We start from the raw sequence: 9,087 nt of genomic DNA on the forward strand, positions 1-9,087 counted from the left end.
ATCATGAAACTTCATAGGTATATTGATCATGACTGGCAGATGACCCCTATTGATTTTCAGGTCACAAGGTCAAAGGTCAAGGTCACAGTCACGAGTGACTCGAAATAGTAAAATGGTTTCTGGATGATAACTTAAAAATCCTTACGCCTAGGATCATGAAATTTCATAGGTACATTGATCATGACAGGCAGATGACTCCTATAAAATTTCTGGTCACTAGGTCAAAGGTCAAGGTCACAGTGACTCGAAACAGTAAAATGGTTTCCTGATGTTATCTCAAGAATAATTAGGCCTAGGATCATGAAACTTTAGAGGTATATTGATCATGACTGGCAGATGACCACTACAGATTTTCAGGTCACTAGGTCAAAGGTCAAGGTCACACAATGGCTGCCACTACAACTGACAGCCCAAATTGGGGGGCATGCATGTTTTACAAACAGCCCTTGTCTTAATAACTGTATCTACACATGTGCAGACATGTGGTGTCATCAATGAACGCTTTTAATCCACACTTGGGAGATCGAATGCCTAATTCTCTTTTTATGCCCCCCTTCTAAGAAGAGGGGGTATATTGTTTTGCTCATGTCGGTCCGTCTGTCTGTATGTCCATCCACCAGATGGTTTCTAGATGATAACTCAAGAATGCTTAGGCTTAGGATCATGAAACTTCATAGGTACATTGATCATGACTCGCAGATGACCCCTAATGATTTTGAGGTCACTAGTTCAAAGGTCAAGGTCACGGTGACCCTAAATAGAAAAATGGTTTCCGGATGATAACTCAAGAACGCTTACGCCTAGGATCATGAAACTGCATATGTACATTGATCATGACTCGAAGATGACCCCTATTGATTTTGAGGTCACTAGGTCAAAGGTCAAGGTCACAGTGACCCGAAATAGTAAAATGGTTTCCGGATGATTACTCAAGACAGTGCTCCAGCCAGCTTTTCAAAATAGAGGGGAGCTTCCCCAAAAAAGGACACATTTCACGCGTAATTTTGGAAAATAGGACATTTGGTTAAAAATATACTTAAGCCAGGCAGCCACAAAATGTATACTATATACTTATTCATTGTAAACACTAGTGCATTGGATGACTGAACACCAATTGTATGCTGTTCCTCATTTTGTGTATGAAATTATAATAAATATATTTCTATCTACATTGGCGCTAAGAAAAACAACTAAGTAGCCAATTTCCAAACTGACTTGGGCTAGCATCCGACTACACGCATTAGAGATATGTAGATATCATATTTCTTTCCGGTGTTTGTGGGGGGGGGGGATTTTGATGTTTTTTCATCACTTATCATCATTTAATAGTTGCAATAATCCAACTCCCAGCTATTGACCCTCCAGGTCCTGGCTCTGAGCTGTACGTATGTACTCATAAAAGCTCAGAGCATTCAAGAAGAACTACATCATTGAACTGCATGTTAATCTTTCAGGTTCCAGTTTCAGCATCAGTGGCCTTTTTAAAGAAAATGAAATGTAGAAAACATGAAATAAATTCAAGGGTTTCACTGGGTCAAAAAAACGTTGTGACTGTCACTACTTTAATTCGTTGCTTTAAATAACTTTGAGCCAATGTTTATCCGCAATAATAATATTAATTAAAACAAAAATCTATATTGACAAATTTAAAGTTTAAACAGTGATCAATGTCACCATGAAGTAGCAGCCAGTCTGGAGATTAAAATGAAACATTGTTATTGTTAATAATAGGATTAGCTAAAGAAACTTCAGCGTACAGTTTATATAGTATTGACAGACCTGTACGCTGAAGCTAACCCTGTATCGAAAGTTGACCAGAGTCTTAACTTATTTATGTCATGCTATAAATCAAAGAAAGCTCATTTTCTTGGATACATTTCTACATATATTGGTAAATGAATATAAATTACTGCATCGAGGAATATTTTAAGGTTCAAATGTTTCAAATGCATCTTACAATAGATGAAAATAACTCTCATCAGTCTGAAATTCACAATTTTGACGCCATTGTCGCTTTGTCACGTGACGTGTTTTCATTTGGATACTTTCGGATCGACCTTGACATTTTATGCTGAAATTGTAAACATTACTTTCGTTTTCTGAAATCAATTATTTGTGATTAACAACTTACGTCTGGTGGATTATAAGACTGATTTCATTGTGAATCAGGTAGTTTTATATAATATTTACTTTGACTTTGTATTGACATTACAATTCGTTTACAAAATAAGCCAGAATAATTAAAATACCGGGAAATGTCATTCTGAATTTGAAAACAATTGAGCACATGGTTTGTTACTAAAATTAGAAATAACGTCATATGACCGTGAAATCTCGGGAGATTCGCATTTCAAGAAAGTCAGTCACATCGCTGTTTTTCTCAATATGTAAGAGCAGAATAGATACATTTTAAATGTTTAAGATAGTATTTTGTGAAAGAATATATCAGTTAAATGTGAAAAATATCAATCTTTCCAATCAAGTAGTTGATTTTGGCCAACATTTGCATTTAAAAGCTGTTTTGGACCGGTCTTTGTTAACTGTCAATTTTTCGGGAATTTCTAGTTGACTTTCTTAATGGGGTTGGTCCATATCTATAAAGTCGCGCCAGTCAAAAATCATAAAATCGACATTTAAAGTTATGGTAGCCAGAACTATAAAAGGATATATTTATTTCACAACACGTTATTTCAACTAATGTCAACAACGTTGACAGTTTTGTTTGGTCACGAAAATATATGACAATATCAACATTACATTTTACTTGCTGAGTGATAAATCCTCCTTCCAAACAAGTTCTTTATTTGTTGAACTAACAATTGTCTGCCCCTATTCATGTTAAAATTCATCATGATTGAGGACAGACAGTGTTTATAAAGTTCAGAAATAAAATCCAAACACAAATATGTTTCCATTCCGCATATTTGCATTAAAAAAAGATGATAAATTTTCAAATGTTAATAGGTATTTTGGATTAAAAATCACTATTTTTGCAAACAAAAAATTATAGCCAAAGAATTCAGAAGTTTAAAAAAATCAATAGTGCTGAGTTTGATTTCATTTAGTGTGATTGTGCCTAACCAAAAGCGTGACCTCAGAGATAATCTTTCACAGCATGTTATTATTGTCTGCAACAAAAGGCAACTTAGTGATCTGATAACAAACCATACCCTTGGGGCTTGTTTGTTCACAATGTGTTGACTTATTACACCACAGGCAGTCATGTAAGGGTGTTATCTGTGTATTCATGTCGATGTTTCTGGCGATTTATACGGCCTGAAAGCAGGAATTTAGAGATCAAAAGGGCATTTGACAGAAAAATAGAGGGGCGCTTTTTAAGTGGGCAAATTTTAGAGGGGCGCAGTGCCCCTCTATTTATTGCTAGCTGGAGCACTGTCAAGAACGCTTTGACCTAGGATCATGAAACTGTATAGGTACATTGTTCATGACTCTCAGATTACCCCTATTGATTTTCAGGTCACTAGGTCAAAGGTCAAGGTCACAGTGACCCTTAACAGTAATATGGTTTCTGGATGATAACTCAAGATCACTTACGCCTAGGATCAGGAAACTTCATAGGTACATAGATCATGACTTGCAGATGACCCCTATTTATTTTAAGGTCACTAGGTCAAAGGTCAAGGTCACGGTGACCCGAAACAGTAAAATGGTTTCCGGATGATAACTCAAGAACGCTTATGCCTAGGATCATGAAACTTCATAGGTACATTGATCATGACTCACAGATGACCCCTATTGACTTTCAGGTCACTAGGTTAAAGGTCAAGGTCACAGTGACTTGGACACAGTAAAATGGTTTCCGGATGATAACTCAAGACTGCTTACTCCTAGGATCATGAAACTTCATAGGCACATTGATCATGACTTGCAGATGACCCCTACTGATTTTCAGGTCACTAGGTCAAAGGTTAAGGTCACGGTGACTCGACACAGTAAAATTGTTTCCGAATGATGCCTCAAGAATACTCCTAGGCCTAGGATCATCAAACTTCATAGATACATTGATCATGACTGGCAGATGACCCCTTTTGATTTTCAGGTCACTAGGTCAAAGGTCAAGGTCACAGTGACAAAAAACGTATTAACACCATGGCTGCCACTACAACTGACAGCCAATATTGGGGGCATGCATGTTTTACAAACAGCCCTTGTTTAAGAAAGAAAAACTCTTTGCGTATAGGTCCGTTTCACATACCCATAAATATGCCAGGAAAAGACCTGCTTATGTATTCCCTATGTATTAAGAATGCAAAAAAGATGAGGTGGAAAAGAAAAGTATGAATTTACTTAAGATAAAATATCCTCTTTACTTGTTTGTATAGTGTAAACTCATATGAATATATATTCATCCGAAATTTCGTGGTCAAAAAGACTTTTACGGACACATTAGTTTATTTTGTGGATTTCTCAGTTCAGAAAAATAAATGATGAATTTGTGTCAATTACTTTTCTGTGTGTGATAAATTTGTGGATCAGTCAACCCTTAAAATCAACATAAATAATGTCCCTCAAATAATAATGGTTTACAGTGTAACCTGTGTACAAAGAATGTTAAAGATGAAATTGATAAGAATGATATGATTTAACAAAACATAAAATGGCGTCTTTTATTGTGTATATCATGTTTACAGCAGGACGTGTTTTACTTGAGGATCAATAACTCAAACTCTTCTTCAGCTCGATGCTTTCCAACTTATCATACAGGAACCTCAGTTACCCAACACCCCGAGAATTTCTGTCATCCTCATAAGGCCTTGAGTTTTTATAAAGTTGTGAGATATTTAATAAAGCTGATAAATATGATTCCATGGAATGCATTTGTTCTCAATAAGAAGGACCCCGGCCTCATTCCTAGAACAGTGTAATAAGGCTTTAGAGTTAGTTTTCATGCATGCAATGGCAACAATGTAAGGTTGCATGGGAAAACAAGACTTAATGCATGTGTGTTAAGTGTTGTCCCAGATTAGCCTGTGCAGTTTGCATATTCCATATTGGTTCGCTCAACGTTACAGCTACTGCTCAGCAAAAAAGACAACTGTCTGGTGAAAGGCTGGCTGTATTACAGTCCAGTGATGTAGGGGGACGCGGCCTTTCCATGTCCGGGGATTGCATTGTAGCGGACACTAACAAAAAAAGTTGAAAATATTATTTATGAATTGACAGATTAATAAAGTATTGACCAACAATTTAAATGATGTTTGAGTACGATATGGTTTGATTGAATCCATTGTTATGTTATTTTGGACAAGGAACCAGTGAAATGCCAAGTTCAACATTCATGAGAATGAAGTTTTGCCCCTGAAAAACTTTATCAAGAGACATAGTTTGTTATAGATTGTAATATAAACCTTTTTTATTAGTTCATATTTCCCATGTTTTCAGGAGAGCCCCGGTTTTGATATAGAGTTGGTACGGCAACGGCACCAGCCGGGCCTGCAGAAGCCTCAGGTCAAGCACGACCACTCCCCTGACCCCTAGCTTCTCCCATTTGACATCCAGCTTCAAAGGGTCAGCATCGTTGAACAAATTTCTCCTATAGAAAATTTTGAGCAAAGAGTTTTCACACATGGTTCTCAACAACCACAATTTTCGTGTCGAGTGATCCGCACTTGAGCCTGATTGGTTTGTTAGACCCGAGTGCCGGAGATGGGACAACCGTTACAGACACAAGGCCTTATTGCAGCAGTTATGGCAACATGTACGGTCAGTTCTCAATGTTGGACTTCGCAACTAATATCATGATAAATACAAAGTTGGATAACTCGTTCCATTCTTTTTGGGACAAACAGTACAAGGGAATGTAACAAGAGAAAATCAAGGAATATTTGTAGAGTTTTAGTCAGAAGCGTATGCTTACCACTGGGATACTCCTGGACAGTCTTGACTTTACGGACAGTCCCGGTTTGTCCTCACAGGTGTCCAAACTGTCCAAAGAGAACGCACTTTTGACGCAGTAGCTAACAAAGAAAGGCACCACCGACTTTGTTGTGAACACTCAGAGCTTCCATGGCCATGCCTCTGGCGGGAAGTTCGACCAACAGCTGAAACAAGGTGCTAAAGGTGAACCCATCAGGGTTTGTAACTTCCCACTCCAATCCTAAACAGCCTGGCATTGAGTCGGCGCTTGAGAAGGCGTTGAAAAATGACAGCAGTTTTGTTGTGTGGTCCAATATGCTCTTTGATTCTCAACCCGATGTTAGGTAGAACTCAAACTGGGCTCTTAGCAATATCAGCGAGGCTAGAATGTCATCTCTGCATCTTGAGCTTCAGGTGAGACCTTACAGTGTTATTTATTTGGTCAAAGCATTCCTAATCTCAAAAAGTCTATTCCATATTTTTCGATAATTACTGGCTTAATTCCCAATTAAATGTTTGACAAAACAAATACTGTTTTTTTTATAGGTTGTGACATTGAGTTCATTTCCTTATTCAGCTCTATAAGTTGAACATAAGTACAATTTATATTTTTAGCACTGATTCTAAATTTTTAAGTATTCGTTAGCAAAATGTTGTATTGCATCATATTTTAAGGGGTATAGTGTCACGTCTAAAAGTGCTTAAGTTATTCCTGTTTTTTAATGTACAGATAAATATGGCAACTTGCTACAAAATGTACTTTACCATGTATTCCTCACTGTTTAAAACCCCAAAATTTCGATTTAACACGTTGCTGCGCGTTATTCATTATAACAATGCTATTGTGAGTGCTAACTGGCGAAAAATAAATCATTATGCAATCCTAAATATAAAATATAGACTCAATGTGTTGCATTAAAAAGTGTTAAGTAAGGTGTTTCAACATACATTGTCAAGGCATATTCGTTTGTCACTAAAAACACTATTTTTAGTTTACTTTCCATTTCCTTTGCAGAAAACATTATAAGCAAACAAGACAAACATCTTGAATGTTTAGGCAATCCCAATCCACTTATACTACAACTCGCTCAGGAAATTCAGCACGCCACCTTTTAACATCTTCTCACAAGGCGCTAAATCAACACTTCAAACAGTTGAGCCTTGGTGAGTTCAACTTTCATCCCGACGAGTCACTCGAGGTGAAACAATCTGATCCACAGATAGAGCAGGCGCTGAGTGACTCGCCTCTTAAAGTGACTGACCTCCATATATCGCTCTCCAATAATATGAACCTGATGCCAGAGGAGCAGCGTTGTCCTACATTCCCGGTTCAGGGTGGTGACTTTGGCGTCAAGACTCACACAATCTCTGGCTATGGCAGCAGCAGCAACAAAAACAGGAAGTATTTCAGCTGCGCTTTGTGAAAACAGGGCTTAATGCATGTGCCTCAAGTGTTTTACCCACAAAAGCGTGTTAAGTCTGCCCAAGCTAATTTGTGACCACACTTTCCGAATATACCTTAAAACAAAGAATTCCATAAAAGCTGAAAGTGTCGTGGCTGATTAGTTTGTACAGGCAAATCTGGAACAACTCTTTACGCTATAAATGCATTTAGCCCAGTTTTTAATGAGTTTAGAGTTGCACATTTAGTTCACGTTACATCAGCTTTTTGCTGACCTTTCTGTAGAAAAGTTCCTATTACTGATCAGGAATTTTGTGTTTTTAAATTGTAAATTGGTCAAACTGAGTAAATAAATACATATAAGAGTTGATTTGATATCAGTTTTAATCATAAAGGGTCAGGGCATATTTTCATACATTTTTGTGCCAAAATTCAGCCTCTAAACCAAAAGGTTTTTGTTTTGTTTTTCACATGTATATTTACAAAATTCCCCTTGCATAAATTAAAGAAAATGCCTATTAAATGCTGGTTAATTTTTTTTAACAATCATTGAAATGCAGTCAACATTCTATGAAATAATTATCTGCATTTATTTTTAAATAAGGATATCTATAAATTAAAATTAAACACCTGTCCAAGTTTTAAGTATACAAATATGCCGCTGGAGTAAGAATATGCCCTGAAGATATTTATTCATTATACCCCCGTGATGATTGGGGTATATAGGAATCACCTTGGATGGATGTCTGTCGGTCTTTGTAAATGTCTGTGGCCTGTGGGTGTTCACTTACAAATTCAACGTTCAGCATTCAAACTTTCAGGTATTTCCATTCTCATATGAGGTTGTGCATCTAAATTTTGTATCATATTTCACTGAAAATTACAACACTTAGACAATCTATAACATCATGCGACATATTATGACTTGCACCATTGGGTGATAGTTTTGTCACAATGATAACAAATTCTTGTTTGACTAGAAAGCAATTACAGTCAAACCTGAATTCAGCGGTCAGTCAAGGGAAATGATCAAAGTGACCGTTGTCCACAGGTGACCGTTGAATTCGGATCACAATTTAAGAAGGTTGATCAGTTGGTAGTATTACTACGTCGTTACCCCACCCAGTCGTTTGCAAACAGTGTAAAACAAATGCTCATTGCATTAACAAAGCATAATAATAGCATTAACTTGCGTTTGTACATTGAATAATAGAGAATAATATCTTTTAGATAGATTTAATTTCATATTGTTAAATTAAACAATGACTTTATCAACGCTGGTATAATTGTTTACTCATGCATCTAATTTATTCAGTAAATAAAGCTTGTCACGTTCCGTTGACCTCACGTCCGTAAAAGTCTAAAAAGCGGATTCGGTGTCATAAACCGATAGTACGGTGTTACTGTACCGTTCTAATTCAAAGAAATAGCGGTCATTTAATTTAGCGATAATTACTTTCAACAAGTCATAAACTCTGACATATTTTCTTCTGAAGATACCCCCACAATTATCCCCGGAAAAGATACCTTCTCAACACCTTATAATTTGTTTACTCTCAGCGGGCCGCTTTTATAATATCATAGACAATTACCGCTTTCAGACGCTTTAAACGCAAATTAGACGGACAAATAATGTGCTGTCTTTTCAATTTTCGATACTCGAGACGACTGACGCGTGACCGTTGATTTCAGGTCAAACATGAATTACGGAGTGGAATATAGTGGCCGTTGACCGTTATGGTCAGGTGGCCGTTAAATTCAAGTGTAATATAGAGTGTTTTTCTTCGGGGGGATTCCAGACTGACCGT

The 9,087-nt window shown here is 37.0% G+C and overlaps 1 protein-coding gene across 2 annotated transcripts in view; it reads left to right on the top strand.

Moving 5' to 3' along the window:
• The window catches only part of LOC127864235 (uncharacterized), a 181,755-nt gene extending 174,485 nt beyond the window's left edge, over positions 1-7,270 (top strand). For both annotated transcript variants that reach the window (XM_052403927.1, XM_052403929.1), the window contains 2 exons: positions 5,404-6,291; positions 6,893-7,270. The gene's annotated coding sequence lies outside the window, so the exon portion shown is untranslated. The remainder of the gene's footprint in view (positions 1-5,403; positions 6,292-6,892) is intronic.
• The last annotated feature ends 1,817 nt before the right edge of the window (positions 7,271-9,087 follow it).

The sequence above is a fragment of the Dreissena polymorpha genome, chromosome 1 (assembly GCF_020536995.1).
Source record: "Dreissena polymorpha isolate Duluth1 chromosome 1, UMN_Dpol_1.0, whole genome shotgun sequence".
Classification (NCBI taxonomy): Eukaryota; Metazoa; Mollusca; class Bivalvia; order Myida; family Dreissenidae; genus Dreissena; species Dreissena polymorpha.